General features: G+C 32.4%; 1 pseudogene; it reads right to left on the bottom strand.

The window, feature by feature from the left end:
• Nucleotides 1-2,684: 2,684 nt before the first annotated feature.
• Nucleotides 2,685-19,340, bottom strand: part of LOC120120411 — a 38,472-nt pseudogene continuing 21,816 nt past the window's right edge.

Raw genomic sequence — 19,340 nt, 5'->3', positions numbered from 1 at the left:
AATGATTATGCAAATACAAACAGAACAATTAATATATGCATATTCAAAATATATACGAAAACTGGTTATACCACTTAATAAAAGGAAATAGTATATATATATACATCCTAACCTCATGCTTTCTAGTTCCATACTTTATTTGAAAAAAAATAACCTAACCGCATGATTTCAGTTCGCATGTATTTATTAAAAAAAAAAAAGTGCTAAAAAAAAAAGACTCAACATGCTTCCCTTATGTGCTAACCTTTCAAGATTCAATTGGGTTAGGTTCACCTAGACTCCAGTTCTAAGTTTTATATATGTTGGGTTTGGTTCTAAAGTAAAAAGGCCAATGAATTGTCCTTGTTGGTGTCCCCTTGGACTGCCAATCCATCAATCCTGGTCCATTACAGACTTCGGATTAAGTTCAATTCAAAGGAACACACTTCCATCCATACGGAGGTGAAAACCAACGAGGAACATAAGGTGTGAGCTCAAAGAATGGTCCCCTATCCCATACAGAGGTGAAAACCACACGAGGGAGTAGTTTCTCATTCACTTAAACAAGATAAGAGTGGAGTTTTAGCTCATGTCATGAATGCAGTGCACAGTGGGTGAGAAAAATCATAAAAAAAGATAAAATAATATACATCCCATTTTTATTCTAATGACCCAAAATACATCTGTACACATAAAAACAAAAGTTAGTAAAATAATAAAATAATTAAAACAAATTAAAACAATTTATTATTTAATGTAAAGACAAATAATTAATAAATTGGTGGCTGGACTCTCTTTTAAAGTCCCCAGTGGAGTCACCAAGCTGTCGAGACGTTTCTCTGCCCGGCTACGGAGAGTGCAAATAGTACACCTCAAAGAGTGTAACTAGTCTCGAAAAAGTAAGTGTTTATCCTCCCTGAATCGATAAAACACCAAGTTATAGAGTCGCCACCAATTTTTATTTGGTGAGATTAGTCACCAAAATGTTATATTAATCTAATAATATTCCTAAGAATAATATTAAAATAATCAACTAGGGTCTGCTTACCAGCAAAATAAGTTCGAGAGTCGATTACGTATAGGGAAGTATTAGCACCCCATGAAGCCCAAAATTGGTACCAATATTTATTAATTAAAGTCTTTGCAATAAATTATAATTTGCTTAAAATAATTACAAATAATTATATATAGGTAAATACTAATATTTAATATAAATATATTGTATATATATAATAATTATATAAATTAAATTATCACTTATGTATGATAATAATCCTAAGTAAAAATACTATAATAATTTTCGTACTAATAATTAATGATTAAAACAAATATTAAAATTAATTAACCTAACTCGAAATAATAATAAATTGGTACTAATTATGTAATTTACCCTAAATTACTAATACGAGATCAAAATAAAATATTAATATTTAAGGGATTAAATAAGTAATTTTACCTAAAATATGTATATAAGGCAAAGACTAAAATAAAAATAATTAAAATGTGAAACCAAAATGAAATGCAAAACCTAGTTTCAGTGACTAAAATGGAAGAATACAAAGCTTAAAGGTCCTCACGTATAATTTACCCATAAAAACAAAGATACCCTCCCTCAAAATGGCGTCGTATGAGGGAGTATTTAAACCCAAAACCAGCCCTCTAAGGGTCAAACTTCTTCATTTCTCTTCTTCTTCTCACTATACGAGATAACCTTCAGTTCTCTAATTTCCTTGCCGGAGGCTCTAGGTTAGGGCTATTTATAGTCCTCGATCACCGTTCATAATGATGGCTCAACCCGGTGAGTCACCGGACCTATGGTTGTGACTCACTATAGCTTGATGTGTTGTACGGTCTGTGATCGTCTTCTGGATCCATCTACTGGATTCTGGAGAGGCAGTGAGGTCGTGGCACTCTTCAGTTGGATCTGCTGGAGGTGGTGGTCGGAATAGGCCCTAGGGTGATAATGATACCCTAGGGTTCCTGCTGGTTCGTTTTGGCCCTTAGATTTCTGATCGAACAGTGGAGATGAGTTGGCGACACTGGAACATCTTGTGGAAACCCTAGCTGCACGGGCCTTCCCACAGGCTTGCTGGAATTGGGTCTGACTGATTGCTGAGCTTGAACCAATTGTAAACTAAGTTGGACCTAGCCCGAGTTGGGTTGTAACCGGCCTACAACCGAGCTTGTAACTTGGGCCTGTGTGCCTTTCTTTGTAACCGGGTCTTCGGGCTTTATAACTAATAATATTAATATATAATATTATTATTTATAATAACGTATATAAAACGTCACTCGGAAGAAAAAACTGCTGTCAACAAGATCACCTTTAAAAAAGTATTATTTATATCCGCTTGTTAAATTCTCCAGTGATTGATGAATGTAGATGAGAGAAATAGATTAATCGTGCCATGTTTTATACCTCTCAATTGTTTTACCATGTTACTTTTTTAACAAATACTTGTATCCATGTTATGATATTGCATAACGCTACACTTGGATCGAAGGGGTGATTAAGGCGTTGATACCATACCAAAAGTTATATTCACATTGATAAAAAAAAATACAAACTAGATTAGGATCAAAACCATAGTTTGTTGATGAAGAAGCTAACGCTTGACTTGTTGTCTTAATTAGAGTTCACAATCTCGAACCATTCTAAATAGTGTTGTAGTATTGAAAAAGTAGTAAAGTCCATGTCATTCTACTCACATGAGCAGTATTTCACTGGTGTGTTCATCTGTAAGAAAATAAACATCGTGATGAAACTCAAAATAAATAGAATTATCCTTCAAAAAAGAGAAATAAATATTAAATTATTTGTAATGTTTGGAACATGTTTGGAACCTTCTTTCAGCAAGTTTAGCTTGTTTTTCATTTCCGACTTTCTTTGTTTCTCGGATTTCAATTCCCTTTCAGCAGCCACAATCATCCTTTGTAGATCAAAAACCATGCAATTTAAAGCAGGACCTCCGAGGGAAAGCAGGCTTGTTATGTCATCAACAAGTGTCAATCCAAATTGCAAGCCACCGATGTGCCGGTAAGCCGAAGAGCAGGTTTTCTCCAAGCATAACACAGAGCTTCCCACACGTTTTCGGGCTGTCCAACTTGACCTAATACACATGATATACTGAATACTACCATTGCTGATCCTAAAGGTTCAGGTTGCCAATCTCCATCGTAGACGCGAAGGGTGAAGCAATAACCATATACAACGTCAACCAAATGAACAGCTAAAAGGGGAGATGGTTCCGTAGAAACGAGCTTTCGAAGTGAAGGAAGTGCTGTTTCAGGGCCACGAGGAATTTCACTTGGTTGGTTGGTTTGGGAATCATCTTTGGGTGACACTATAGGTTGTACGAGTCGAGCTCCATCCTTGCTTAGACAGATTGTTTTGGCAGCAGGCTTCAACCACCAAGGATCCCATGGCTCAATCATCTTACTCAATTCTCTAGATGCCAAAGCTCTTAGGAACCGTTTTCTTCTCTTCAAGGGACAAATCATTGATGTTAACTCCACCTCCTATACAAAAGAAACAACTCGAATTAGTTAAAACAAAAGAATAAAATTCATAAGACAGATAAATGTAACATGGAATGAACGAATAATAAAAACTTCGAATTGAACCTAAGATTACCTGACAAGATCTTCTGAATAGTCTCATCAGAAAAGTCGAATCTGCCAACAAATAGAAAGAAGAAATCAGATTACATTTTCATTGAGAGGCTAATTCAATCAAGGCTCATCTCAGCCAAACTAACATATCAAAGCAAATAAATATACACACAAAGAAACAAAGATCAGGGATGATACCATCAACAACTTCATCTAAAGGATTGGTTTCTTCTTCCGAATGGTCTCGTTTCAGAATTTCAAGCATTTTCCGTTTAGAGTTTGATCGTCAGGTTGAAGTTGACGAAGCTCATCAACTACATTTCTTGCATAAATGATTCAGTACAGCGAGAAGACTATGTATCAGACTAACAAAATCAACACAGAAAGAGAAAAGCTTCTTGTTTCAATTCATATATATATACACATGCATGCATGTGTAATACTCAATTTTTTTCCGGGCTCCAAATTTATCTGAATAGGCCCTTACTTAGGAAATGCTAGAGTCCATTCCACTAACCTCGGAGAAAATGAAAGTGTCACCGAATTAGAGAATTCCTGGAAGAATATTGTCATATCGAGTGTGATCTCCGATCAAAGGAAATGATTATTGTAATTGATGTGATTAGATAATATTAAATGTTATTTCCTTAGATAAGAAGATCTTGTATGATTTAGACCATCTTAACCGTTGATGTAAATAATCTATACATTTGGATGTAAGGAGGCTCACCTATAAATAGTGACCTTCTCCATCTCATTAAAGAAAAAAGAGAGAAAAAAAGAGAGAAAGAGAGAGAGGAGAGAGTATTGAAAGCATTGTAATTTGATAAACAAGAGGAAAAAGAGAACGATTATTTTAAGGTAATTCTTTTTTTTTTCTTGTATTTATTTTGGTCAATTCCAGCTTTTTTGTTTGAAATACTATTGAAAGAGAGAATCAATGAATAAGGAAGTGACTTTCAAATAAATCTTTATAGGTCTTGCCTTCCTTGAGGTTTCTCGATGAAAACTGATGATAAATTCAAAAAAAAAAAAAGAGTGAAAAGAGTTCTCGAATAATGTAAAAAAATAATTTTATTTCAATTCAACCAATTTACATTTTTTATGTTTTCCTTTTTTAATTTTACTTTGTCACATTCTTTCTTTAATTTGATTTTGTTTTGTTATTTTTTTCATTTATTAATATGATGAGTAATTTAAAATTATTAAATTTTCTTTAATCTTACTATATGTTTCTTTGATTTCTTTTTCATTTTTGTTATGATGACTTATTTTGGCATTGTCTTTTTTTTAATTCATTTTCCCTTTTTTTACTTAATATTCTAAAAGATTTTCCTTTCAATTTAAATTAGCATTTATCTTCCTTTAATTTTAATTGTTTGTATTTATATCATTTCATCTTTGTATTTATTTTTATATAATTTTAATTTTTGTATATTACATTTATTTATCTATGTCATTAATTTTAGTGATAGTTTATTTTATTTTGATACCAGTGACCTTTTATTTTATTTTTACAAATTAGAATAATTCAGTCTCACATTTTTTTTTTATTTATAATTCTCTTATTTTATTTCATAAGACTCTCAAAGGTAAGTAATTTGGATCTTTTCATTAAATCTTGGCTCAAACTTTAATTTTCTCTATTAAGATTACTTATAACCGTGTCGGTATCGAAAGGGCGATGTGGGGGTGCTTACCTAACCCAAAAGGTTGGTGGTGACTCTAAAAAGGTAAAACTATTCACTTTAAGTCGAACGCGAACCCGAGACCACCCAAAGGACCATTACAATAGCTTGGCGACTCTAATGGGGACATGAAGAGAGTCAAGCCATAATTGGTTATTTGTTGTCTTTTTAAAATAAAAATATTAGTTTGAGCCTTTATTTTTGTGCTTTCAGTGATTTTCAGATTTTATAAAAGGACCATTGCATTTATTAAGCTCTATACCTGAGCTCTGTCCCTATTAAGTGGGGGTGAAAGCGAAGCTTACGTGAGAATTTATTCTCTGTATATGCCTAGAAAGTAGCCTTTGGGGTTCATATACCTTGTCTTCGTGAGAATTTATTCTTCGTACATGCATATAGGAATATATCCTCTCGAGTTTAACTTGGTCCATACAAACCTGTGATGAGTTTAGGATTGAGGGTTTGGTAAAGCCCAAGGGGCACAAACAAAGAGAACTCGGGTACTTTTTTTAGAACCAAACCGTGTTACTGTGAGATTAGAACCCGCCCTATAGTCATGTTGAAACCCTATGATGCTCGAATTTTCTTACTTACCTCTTTACTTATTGCTCAAAGCCTGTGAACTAGAGATGTATGCAGTTGGGGTTTATTGTTATACCAAAAAGCATGCAGGTAGAAATCATGTTCGAGTACGAATAAAAACATGTGGGGTAGATATCATGTGGGATAGAAATTGTTGTAGCTTTGATTTTAATTATTGATTTACCTTACTAACTTATTTCTTTTGTTTTGTCTTATTTCTTTGTTTTCATTTTCCCCCATCATTTCATCTTTGCATTTGCATTTATCATAAAAGTACTAGTGGATTCATGGAAGAGTTCGTGACAGTAATTTAAACCCCACAAGGTCATATCATCCTTGTTTTGAAAATGATAATGTTAATTCCACCGATGATGATCACTCAATGGGAAGCTCAAGGCGCACCACCAAGAGTTGTGGGGCATAAAAGCATAAGGATTAGAATTTGATCAGAGGCATGCGCTTAATCAATGATGTGGCAATTCAATAAGTTGGTCACCAAATCACCCACTGCAGATTTTTTTGTTTTGGTATAAAAAATCATTTCATCTTGTTTGACCGTGTTTTTCATTCATTTTTCTTTAAGTTTTAAAAATGTTTCGATGTTAACACTTAATGAATAAACGCTACCTTCTAAGGATATGAACAATGAAAAACTTTTTAAAACTTGAAAGATAATTGAAAGACAAGTAATGAAAAACTTTTTTGAGGATCGAGGTTATAGTCTTTTAACAAGTGATGAGATTAAACCTTTCGTTTCTCGTCCCTAGCCAGAAAACATAATCCCTTGATTTTTCACTTGAAATTATTATGACCAACATTGAAGCACACATCCTTGATATTACCCTTTCTTGAAACATCAAAATGTTGAGCAGTTATCCTTGACATATTATTCTCTGTTCAGAGTCATGCTAACATCTTCTTAGACACAAAAGTAGCCTTCTCATGCCTAATGAAATCCAACGACATTAAATGTAGGATATTATCTTGCATACAAAACTTTCCACAAGAAGACGAGATGGGGCATATTGCATTGACAATTTGAGGAATAGCTCGAGTAATTGAGATAACAAAAAATAAAAATAAAAAAGAAGAAAAAGAAAAAAAAATATTATGCATTAATAACTTATTTTTTCGGTGAATAAAAAGCTAATCCTGAACACATATCCCCCTAAAGATATCTCTCTCACAAATATTTCATGTATGAAATGATGAACGACCTTGTTTCACTATCATTTTGTAACATCCCAAAATCAGGGCTAATGACTAAAATGGAAGTTTTGAAACTTTGAGGTCTGATTTTGAAAATTGATAAGTTCAGGGACTTATTAGATAATTTGATGTTGGATTTAATAGTAAAGTGTGAAAGTAATAAGGGTATTATGGTATTTTCTAAGAAAAGATTTTTATTTTCTCTTTTTAAGGGATATAAACACGTGGATAATGGGAGAAAGGAAAAAGAGAAGTCTGGAACATTGTTATCTTCTTCCTTGTTGCTGACGAGCTTCAGTTTTAAAGGTGAGTTGGGTATAACTATTTATTTCTTGAATCTTTAAGTTGGTTCTTGTTCTTTGGGTGTTATATAAGCTTAAGGAAAACTTATATAAGATTTAAACAACAAGAAAAGAGAATTAGAAAAGAAATTGTAATAAGGGCGTAGAAGTGAATTATCGATATATAGTTTTTAAAGTTTTGTTGATGAATTGACTTTCATAAGATGAATTAAGAAGTCTAAAGTATTATAAATGAATTTAGAATACCTTGAAAGTTTAGTAAGAATCTTAATTTCAAGAGTTATAGTGAGATATTGAAGGTAATGAGGTGTTATAGTGTTAAAAGATGGTTTATCTATAGTTGAGTATAAAGCCTAAAGAGAGTTAAATAAGTAGAGTCTGGGGTAAAGTGTTGAACTTTTCGGGTTTAAGAAATATATTATGGGTTTGTAGTATCGGTACTGGTTGAGTGAGCACCGATACTACAAGGTAAATTTTGGGATAATTATGCGTAGGTTATCGATACTGCATGAACAATATCAATACCATAAGGAAGAAGAGTAATAAATTTTCATGGAGTATCGATACCAATGGGGAGGTATCAGTACCATTTCTTGCAATGCAATTTCAGAATCCAAAATGGGTATCGATACCGTGGAAGGGTATCGATACTACAAGCATAGAGGTATCAGTACTGTACTTGTAGTATCGATACTACTTAAGTTGGAAATTAGAAATTATTTCTTTATTTAGTTGCATTGGTAAGAATATTTTTGAGAAATTTAAATCCCGATATTTATTGGATTGTATATTGTAGATAGAGATCGGGAGCAAAGTCCGGACAAGTTGACCAAGTAATAGTCATAAAAAAGATATAAGAGATTGGTATTGACGAATGAGGCCAGGTGAGTGCATACTAAGATGAAATATGATTTGATAGAAGTTAGACTTGTGATAAGTCTCTCCGACATTTTAAATATAGGATGGTATAAGTAGAATAATGATTTAAGATTGTACTGTGTGAATATGCCTTGAATGCATTATATGTTATGTGATGATCTAATTGACCATATGAGATTATACATATGAAATAACAAGAGACAATGAAATAAATTCAATGACATTGATTTAAGCGATATGATCTAGATAAGTATGTGAAATTATGATATAAATAATATGAACATGAACTAGGCAAGTACATGATGGTGTGTAATCTATGAGAACTAATATAATGAAATTATATGATTAAATGAGAAGTAAGATAAGATAAGTAGTATGAACCTATAGAATAATAGGAAAATAGTATATCAATTAGGAGACATGTACATAAATAATAATACGAATATTTAAGATGAGCTATATGGGAAAAATTCATGTGCTTAAATGAAATTATGACTTATGAATTATATGGTAAAGATTTATGAAGCCATAGGAGAATGTTATAGGAACAATGTGAAATTGAACTAAGGGAATATAGGAAACTAGTATATAAATGAAGTTATATAAGAGATATATGTTGGTATGTTATGTCATATGTTACGTGATTTATGTGAACATAAGAGAACAAAATATAAGCTATGTGATATAGATATAAATGATTATATGAACATAATATAAATTAGGGAATGATGATCTAGATTTATATGTCTATAAGAACATATAAGAACAATATATAAGCCATGTAATATGAATTACAGGATTTAAATGTTATGTTATATTGTCTATGTGATGATATGAAAATGTGTACATTAGTACATGTATAAGTTTATATATTATTCTTTGTGTTATGTGATATATGAGAACATACATGAACAAGATATGAAATATATGTTTACATGAACACATGAGAAGTGATATAAGCTATGTGACATATGAATATGAAATCATATGAAAGGTAACATGAACTACACGAAAATAAGCTACGTGATTACATGTACATGTGAATATGTATACGCAAGTGATATGAACTATCATAAATGATAATGCCCATGTTATGTGACATGAGAGCTAGAGGTATAGTTGGCATGCCAAGAGTCGAGGGCTATATGTGGTCCTGCAGAAAAAATTCATATGCCCCTAGTGGGACCTTATATAAGCTGTGGTGACAGCATATGTGCACAACCTCTATGTACTCACATATATTTAGTTCTCACAAGTGTACATGGGCAAATAAAATATATGACATAAGAAACCTTGTGTAATGTTATGTGTTTTGTTTTGTGGAATGTATGATATGATATGCATAAGTGTTAATGATAAGATCACAAGATTAAAGAAATGAATGTAAATAATATTGTTAAAAATAATAATAATGTGAATGATGATAATGATAGTATAAATATATGTATGTATGCAATGGTTATATGAATGGTTATATGCTTTTGCATGATATTAATGTGTGAATTGTTTGTGCATTGTTAGATAATTAAAGTTTTTCATATTCGTTTTATATGCCTCACTAAGTCATAAACTTAGAGTGTGAGTGTTTCACACGTAGGTTTTGAGAAGATTGAGGAGCAAAGAGGAGCAAGACATGTCAGCTTCTCCTTTTCGGATATTAGATCAGAAAAGTCTTTTATTAATATATATTTTGTTATATGGCCTAGGTTATGTGCGAAATGAAAGTTGAAGACACTCTCTCCCACTTGAAGACGGTTATGTACAAGTAAAGGTTTTGAAAAGTCAATGTGACATCTAGGACTCGTATCTAGGTCGGATACGGGTTGGGGGTGTTACACATTCACAAAAAAAGAGAAATATCCCATATGGTCCCTATTTGAGCCTAAAATATTTTTCTTTGGATTCAACCCTAACCAAGGATCACCCGCATTTGGGGTAAGAAGAAAGAAAATATGATCACATGAGTGAAGACAATCAACAATAAAGCACTGCAAGGTTGACTAGATGCAATGTGTTTAGGGATTCAAATCCAATTGAGAAAAACACGAGATGTTTCAATACAAATGCTACTGTTCTCAAACAAAATTAAAGTCCAAAATTCATCTATTAGAAAAGAAAAGAAGCACATGCAAAGAGACTCTCATAAAAATGACTCCTCAAATCACAAGATTAATCAAATTCAATTGGTTCAAAGGTCCAAGTTATGTCTATGAAAAGATCATGAAATATCATAGCCATTAAAAATGAAATGACCTTTAAACACGTGGAAGCAGATTCAAGCAAAATAAGAATAAATGCATTGATCCTTGGTTCAATCACCTTAAACATGTTTGGGCCCATATATTCATTTCTTTCATAAACCGTGAGCCATGGCCTAGGTTAATCTTTTCTAATCACATGAATCTCCAAGTGGGAGAGAGTGTCTTCAACTTTCATTTCGCACATCAAGGTTAATCTTTTTATTTGCAAATTTTTTCAAAAAACTTTAATGCATGATTGGGGAAAAGAAAAAACAATAAAAGGAGGTTCAAGATGAAAATTCGTAAAGGGCATCTTGAAACCAAAGGAGGGTTTGAGTTGAAACTTGTAAAGACAGATCGAATGTGAAGATTGTGTAACTATTGCATAAGAGGCGGTCTTATAAATTTCTTGATAAATCACCGTACATACCTGAAGCATTCACTAGAGCTTGAAATTGGTGGACATTTTCAGAAGATGAACATGATACACATATTATATCGAGGCACATTCGAGAGCCAAATGTGATAAGTTTTAACCAAATAAGCCAATTTGAAATAAATTTCATTCCTTGATTAACCAAGATCTCAAAATCAGCAAAAAGCTATAATTTTTGAAGGATTAAAAAGTGATTGATTTGTTTGATAATCGAGAATTCATTTTCCTCAAGACCATTTTTCACTCTCTTGAGGTTTCATTAAAAAGAATCTCCAAAAAACTTGTCTTCCTCAAGACCATTTTCCTCTCTTGAGGACATCTTCAATATTTTCAAAGAATCTCATATTTCTTAAGATCATTTTTCCTTTCTTGAGGACATCTTTAAAATTTTCCAAAAAATGTTGTCTTTCTTAAAGAAAATCTTGTTTTCCTTAAGATCGTTCTCTTGAAACAAATTTCGTCTCACTAGAGACAAATTTTCTCGAATTTTGTTTTATCTCACTTGAGATAGTTTTCCTTAAAATAAATTTCATCTTTCTTGAGACAGTTTTTAAAAATAAAATCTCACTTGAGATGGTTTATCTTGAAACCAAATTTCGTCTCACTTGATACAATTTTTCTCAAAACAACAAATTTATCTCAATTGAGATAGTTTCCTTAAAGCAAATTTCGTCTCACTTGAGACAATTTTTCTCAAAACAAAATTTATCTCACTTGAGATTGTTTCCTTGAAATTATTTCTCTTGAAACACCAGTTTATCTCCCTTGAGATAGTTTCCCTTGAGATTTGTTCTTGAAACACCAAAATAATACACTTGAGATTGTTTCCCTTGAAATTGTTTCTTGAAACTGTTTCTTGAAATACTATTTTGTCTCCATTGAGACAATTTCCCTAGAAACAACTGTTTTTCTTGAAACACTAGTTTGCCTTCCTTGAGATAATCTCCCTTGAGATTGTTTCTCTTGAAACACCTAATTTATCTCCCTTAAGATTATTTCCCTTGAAATTGATTTCCTTGAAACACCAAATGTATCTCTCTTGAGATAGTTTTTTTGAAGTAAAATTTATCTCGCTTGGGATTTATTTATCTTAAAATACACTTTTGAGTTTCTTTATCTTGAAAATTTTATTTCTCTTGAAAATTTCATCTCACTTGAGATTGTTTCGCTCGAAACACAATCTTTGAAAGTTTCCCTTGAAACACCATATTTATCTCCTTTGAGATTTATTTGAAATATTATTTTCTTGAAACTTGTTTCCCATTAAACAATACATTTAGTTGATTATGTCAACAATATGGCCCACTTACAAAGATATGGGTCGAGCAAACCAAGTTTATATATTTTTAGGTGCGCTAATAAATGATATTGATGGCTTTTGCACATCATGTCTCCCTGAAGAAATAATAAGATGGATAAAATAATCAACTTTTCAAATTTGGTCTTCACGAACTGATGATGAACTTCAATTCATGTCTCCATGAAGAAGCATCGAAGTGGATCAAATAAATTATAGTTAAAACATGTCAACTTTTCAAGTTCATGCAAATATAATCACTCCAATCGAATAAAATTGTTTTTTCTTTTCTTTTCTCTATTCCCGTTTCACGCTAGTGAGCAATGAGGGGTAGCTATAGTACCCAATTTTTGTATGAGCTCCAAATTTATCTGAATAAGCCCTTTCCTTAGGAAATGCTAGAGTCCATTCACACTAACCATGGAGAAAAGTAAAGTGTCACCATATCAGAGAATATTCTAGGAGAATATTGTCATATCGAGTGCGATCTCCTATTAAGGGAAAGGATTATTGTAATTGATGTGATTAGATAATATTAAGATGTTATTTCCTTAGATAAGAATATCTTGTATGATTTGGACACATCTTAACTGTTGATGTAAATAATCTAGACCATTGGATGTAAGGAAGCTCAACTATAAATAATGGCCTTCTACATCTCATTAAAGAAAAAGTGAGAGACAAAGAGAGAGAAAGAGAGAGTCATCGAAAACATTGTAATTTGAGCAACAAGAGAAATAAAAGAAAACATTTATTTGAAGGTATTTTTTATTATTATTTTTCTTGTATTTATTTTGGTAAATTACAACTTTGTTTTTGTTTGAATATCCTATTAAAAGAGAGAACCGATGAATAAGGAAGTGGCTTTTGTAATACATGATTTTTTTTCGGTTTATTTTTTTCTAAAGCCGAAACATTTTTATTAAAGATGATTTTGAAGCCCAATAAATAATCCAACTTGCAACGATTTTTTAGACAAGATACATACATTTTTAAAGCATGCCATCTTGAAATTGAACCATCTTTCAGTTAGTTTTCCAACACATTTTGAAACGTATCAATCGAACAACGGGAACTCCAGATATGCTTATTTTAGTAAAGACAATGCGTGCAGAAAATTGGGTACGGGCCCAATACGAGAATTTTAACTTATTACGAATTTTTAATTATTTTTTGAATATTTGTAATTAAATTCTGCTTTATACTTTCCATAGTTTATTTAGGGAAATTTATGATCTTTTTATTATTATAGAAATTCTTTAATTTTAATTAGTATATCTACCATTAATGAAAATATACTAATCTTTTTTACTTTTAGGATTTTTGGGAGCCTATAAATAGGCCATCTTATTTTGTAATAAGGGATAAAAAAACAGAGAAAAAGAGAGGAAATAGAGAAAAGAATCACCCATTGTAGTTTGAAGATCAAGTGCAATGAAAGTGAGTTTTTTTGTTAATTCCTTTTTATTCCTTTTTATTTTTATTCATGTATTTGTTGTTTCGATTGACATTGATCTTACTTTTTTATAAAAAAAATATATCAGATGAGAGAAAATCGAGGAACAAGGAAAATACTCTTAAATAGATTTCTCTAAATCTAACATTCCTTGAGGTTTTTCCATGAAAATAGATAATTTCCTTTTATCTTTATTTGTTGTTGTTATTATTATTATTTACTGTTTCGTTTATCGCTTTGATATTGTTTTTGTTTGAAAATCTCATTGGATGAGAGAACACTGATGAACAAGGAAAAGAGTGTTTCAATGAATCTTCATTGATTTACGCTTCCTTGAGGTTTCTCGATGAAAAACTGATGGTGGATTTGAGTGGGAAAATATTTTTTGAAAGGAAGAAAATGAATTGAAATTTTCAAAATTTGTAGATTTTGTATTCAATTAAATGACCTGATGACCCATTTTGGATCCCTATGAGATCCGCATGTTTTACATGGGTTGGAGGTTATTTCATTCCTTTCCTTTTTCCTTTAAAATTTCAATTTGATTTTTTTACTAATTTTGCTTTGATTCCTTTTAAATATACTTCCAATTCTAGTTTAACTCATTTTGATATTTTTCTTTTCTTTTTAAATATTTAGTGTCGATTTTTTCCTAAAGTTTTTCCTTAATTTGACTGTGTTTTAAATTTTTTTGTTCTTTCCTTTATTTTGTTTTTTTAATTTGATTTCTTTTTTTATGTTAGATTTGTTTTTGTGGTGTAAATAAAATTTTATTTTATTTTAATTTTCTTTCCTTTTTAATAATATTATAAAATTCTTTTTATTAATCATTTTCTTTAATTTTTATATTTATGATCCATTTATTTATTTATTGAGTATTTTATATTTATTCTCGCATGCCTTTTAAAATTTGTTATTAATTTATCTTGACATGTGTGATTTACATTATTCATTCTTTTTTGGTACATGTGACTTTTTCTTCTTCTTATTTTTGTATATTAGAATCAATTTTTTATTTTGTTTTAATATATCCTAATTTATTTATTTTATAGTAACAAATCCTGAAAGGTAAGTAATTTGGATCTTTTCTTTAAATTTTGGCTCAAATTTTAATTTTCTTTATTAAGACAGCTCGTAACTGTGTTGGTACCGAAAGGGCGATATGGGGATGTTCATCCTTCCCCACACATTATCGACTCTTGAACCCTTCCAAATGAATTTCTGGTAAGACATAGACCCGTAATAGGTAAAATTTAGGTATCCGACCTTACCTAATCCAAAAAGGTTGGTGGTGACTACAAAAGGTAATTTATTAATTTTAAGTTGATACGCAAATCCGGGACAACCTGAAAGACCGTTACGACAGCTTGATGACTCCACTTGGGATATAAAGAGAGTCAAGCCATAATTGGTTATTTGTTGTCTTTTTAAGAGAAAATTGTAAGTTTGAGCCTTTATTTAATTTTTAGATCCTTTTAAATTTACCTTTAAGATTATTTTTATTTTTGCAAATAGTTGTACTGATGTGTTTTTCAATGATTTCAGATTTTTTTTAAATGAGCCATTGCATCTCCTAAGCTCTATACCCGAGCTCCATCCCTATTTAAGTAGGGTAAAAGCGACGCCTTCGTGAGAATTTATTCTCCGCACAACCTAGCAAGTAGCCTTCGGGGTTCATATATCTTATGTTTTCGTGAGAATTTATTCTTCGTACAGGCATAGGGGAATGTATCATCTCGAGTTTAACTCGGTCCACATGAGCCTGTGATGGATATAAGACCGAGGGTCTGGCTGGCCTTAGGGGTCACCAACAAGGAGAACTCGAGTCCTTTTAAGAACCAAATCGGGTTTCTACAAGGAATTAGAGCCCACCCTAAAGTTATATTCAAAACCTAAGATGATTAACTTACTTTCTTGCTTTATATTTACTATTCAAAGCATGCAAACTAGAAAAACATACGGCTAGGATTTGTTCAGTAAAAATAGCATGCATGATAGAAATCATGTTCGAGTAGGAATAAAAGCATGTGGGGTAGATATCATGTAAGGTAGGAATTATTATTTTGATTTTTAAATATTTTTCCTTACTAACTTGTTTTTTCTTTTATTTTGTTTTTATTTTCTTATCATTTGCATCATTACATAGAGGTGTTGATCTGTGAAGTGTTTGTTAACTCCAAATAGTTTTCATTAATAGACTGAGGGGTTATGATGCAAGAGGTTAAAAATGCAGACGTACGACTATGGTTAGAGAAGACTCAAAAATAAAAAGGGATAGTTTGCAAGATGCCTACGTGTCAGACTTAACTGGATATGCTTCAATCAGCCATAAGCAGAACGACATCTAGGAATTGCAAAACATTTGAGACAGTTGGAAGAATAAAAAGTAACAAAAGTTTTATCAGTATTATGGCAATATTTCACATGTTTTATGTCAAAGTAGATGAACCTTTGATTTGAGCCCTAGTTCAGTTATGGAATATGGGGTACAACTTCTTCATCTTCAATAAAAAAGATATTGTACCCACAATAGATGAATACACCACCTATTGCATTGTGAGGGAATTCAGATGGATCCAGTCTTTATCAAATTCTTTAAAAGTTATTCTTTCAAAAATGGACTGGCCAGGATTGCAGGTGTAGATGAAAAGTGGGTAACTGATCGAGTTCAATACAAAGGTAAAGGGGGAAGGAATTGCTTGGTCTCACATCAAGCAATTAATGAAGAATCATCCCGATGAGTGGAAGGTGATTGATCTATTTACACTAGGAATCTATAGTCTGGTTATTTTTTCCAAAAACTTTGGGATACATTGAAGCAATTGTGGTAGAGTTTTTTGAACATTTACCAAGAAAGGTGAACCTTGCTCCATCGATTCTAGTTGAATCATCCCGATCATTGAACCACTACAGAAGGGTAGGAGGAGGTCATTTTATAGGATGCATATAACTGTTTCAAGTATGGATCTATAGTCATTTCTAGAAAACTGATGGAATCTCTTATAGTTGGTTTTGTACGACATATTCTTTGGAGGAATTTCTAACATAAAATGACGGGAAGACATTCTGAAAAAAGGTGGAAAAAGGTGTTCACATCCAAGATAAGGAGATCGTGTGGAAGTCCCCTTGGTTGAAACATAGTGACATTCTACCGATGTGGAGACTCGAATATGGTGATGTTACTCATACTATGGGGAGGAATCAACTAAACTCCACTCTTAGTCTTATGGTAGTATGGGGCACGACAGTTTATTCCAATCATACACAAACTTTGTGTGTCTTATTTCGCATACCATGAGGATAACTATAAGAAGAAAATCAAAGACATAGTAGAGTCATGGAAGAAGGTGTTTCGGACTGACGTTGTAATTACCAAAGACATCTTGACCGACGTTGTAACTACCAAAGACATGCTTACTTCGGATTATGTGGAATTGAGGAACCTAAGGAAGAATGAAAATATCCTTATACCTAATTGTGAAGACACTCGGTCTATGGAAGGGCTTATTAAATATGTCTCATCTGAACTAGAGATAGCAAAGAAGGAATTTGAAGCAGAGAAAAAAGATTTTGAAGAAAAATTGAAGAAATTGGAAGCTGAACTACCAAAGACATGCTTACTTCGGATATGTGGATTGAGGAACCTAAGGAAGAATGACAATATCCTTATACCTAATTGTGAAGACTCGGTCTATGGAAGGGCTTTATTAATATGTCTCATCTGAAACTAGAGATAGAAAAGAAGGAATTTGAAGCAGAGAAAAAAGATTTTGAAGAAAAATTAAAGAAATTAGAAGCTGAAAGGTTTCAGTGGAAGTTGGATGCAGATACTCAAAAAGATCAAACGAACAAGATATAGAATGAGCAAAAGAAGGTTTGTTACGAGTTGGAGGATCTGAGAAAGGGGTACTAAGACCAAATCCAGAAGAATGCTAGCTTGAAGAGATCTAAATTTTGGAAAGATGAAGCGGGTATCCTGAAGAGAAAAGTTTGAAAGTGATAAGAAAGCACTCAAAGATAAATTAAGGCCCTCCCAAAGAAAACTATCAAAAAGTCAGTATCAAAGCAAGCGGCTGAAGACCAAGGTAAATGACTTGGAGAAGTCCCTTTAAAGGCAACATGAGTAAAACAATAGAGCCATGAAAAAGTGGATAGCTGAGCTGGAAGGTATCGTGGACAAATACAAGAAGCAAGGAAATGAGGTTCAGATAGTTCCCTTTGATAGAGGACACCAATGGCGTTTCCGATGGGAATCAGCTCAACAGAAAGTGAAGGCAAGAGATTCAGTCATTTGGGATTTCCCAGAGCAAGTATAGAAGACATACGTTACCTGTATGGTCTGGCAAGAGAAGCTGGGGTAGTCAAACATGGTATCCAACTGATAACTAATAAAGCAAAAAGACTTGTTAACCTACCAAAAGATGTCTGGGGTTTGGAAGATCTAGCTAGAGTGTACCTTTAGAATATTTTTGGTCTCATTGTAATAACACTTTTGCAATGAAGGCTATTTATTATGACAGACACTTTTGGATCAATGCCTCAGAGTTTTTATGCATCTATCATTTTGCATTTTTTTAAAAATTTTGCATTAATATACATTCATTATTAAAATAAAATCAACTAATAAATAATGTCTTGTTGAAAAAAGAACAAGCATTGGACCCATCATATCCTCATAACACCCAATTAAAAACAAATAAGATGGAAACAAAACTCGCTCAGCTTGAGGAAAACATGTTGAAGTTACAAAAACAACGGGAAGACAAGATAAATCAAAACCACCATAACACCTTAAAAACCATCACTGAGAACCAAGATTCTCTGGTCGACAAAATCGTAACGAGACTGACAAGGCTGAACTTAACAAACATTCCAAGAGTAGGGGCATCTGAAGGAGTAGTTGTGTAACCCACTCCAAAGTTAGCGATCACACCTGGAAATCTACCAGGATACCAAGGAGATTCATCTGCTATGAAAGTACAAACTTCAATAATGATTCTCCAAAATAATCCTGAGGGTTATGGCATTCCAGACTTTGATGAAGAGGACAAGGCAAGAAAGATGGAAGAGAAAATCAAATATCTGGAAGACCAGATGAGATCCGTAAAAGAATAGGACAATTCTTATGGGGTTGATGCTTTAGAGTTAAGTCTGGTCCCAAACTTGATTCTACCCCCTAAGTTCAAAATTCCTAACTTTGAGAAGTTTGATGGAAACAGCTACCCTTCAGCTCATATTACCATGTTCTATCAAAAACTGACAGGATATGTCGAAATTGATTAGCTCTTGATCCACTGCTTCCAAGAAAGTCTAACAGGTTTAACAATTTTTTGGTACAATCAACTGAACATGATTTATTTTAGGTCTTGGAAAAACCTCGTTAAGACTTTCTTAGAACAATACAATCATATGAACGACATGAGACCTGACCGAGTGATCTTCAGAGTATAAAAAAGAAATCGATCGAAACCTTTAGGTAGTATACGCAGTGATGGAAAGATATAGTTGTGCATGTTTATCCTCCATTGGATGAAAAAGAGACAATGAAGCTTTTCATGCACACTTTAAAAGCTCATTTCTTTAGGCATCTGGTTGTAATCACTTTTAGAAACTTTGCTGACATAGTCATGGCTAGAGAGATGGTAAAGATGGCCACCAAA

This window comes from Hibiscus syriacus, unplaced genomic scaffold (assembly GCF_006381635.1).
Source record: "Hibiscus syriacus cultivar Baekdansim isolate YM2019G1 unplaced genomic scaffold, ASM638163v2 tig00110338_pilon, whole genome shotgun sequence".
Lineage (NCBI taxonomy): Eukaryota > Viridiplantae > Streptophyta > Magnoliopsida > Malvales > Malvaceae > Hibiscus > Hibiscus syriacus.
Note: the sequence above shows the minus strand (reverse complement) of the source record. Positions and strands in the feature narration are given on the sequence as shown.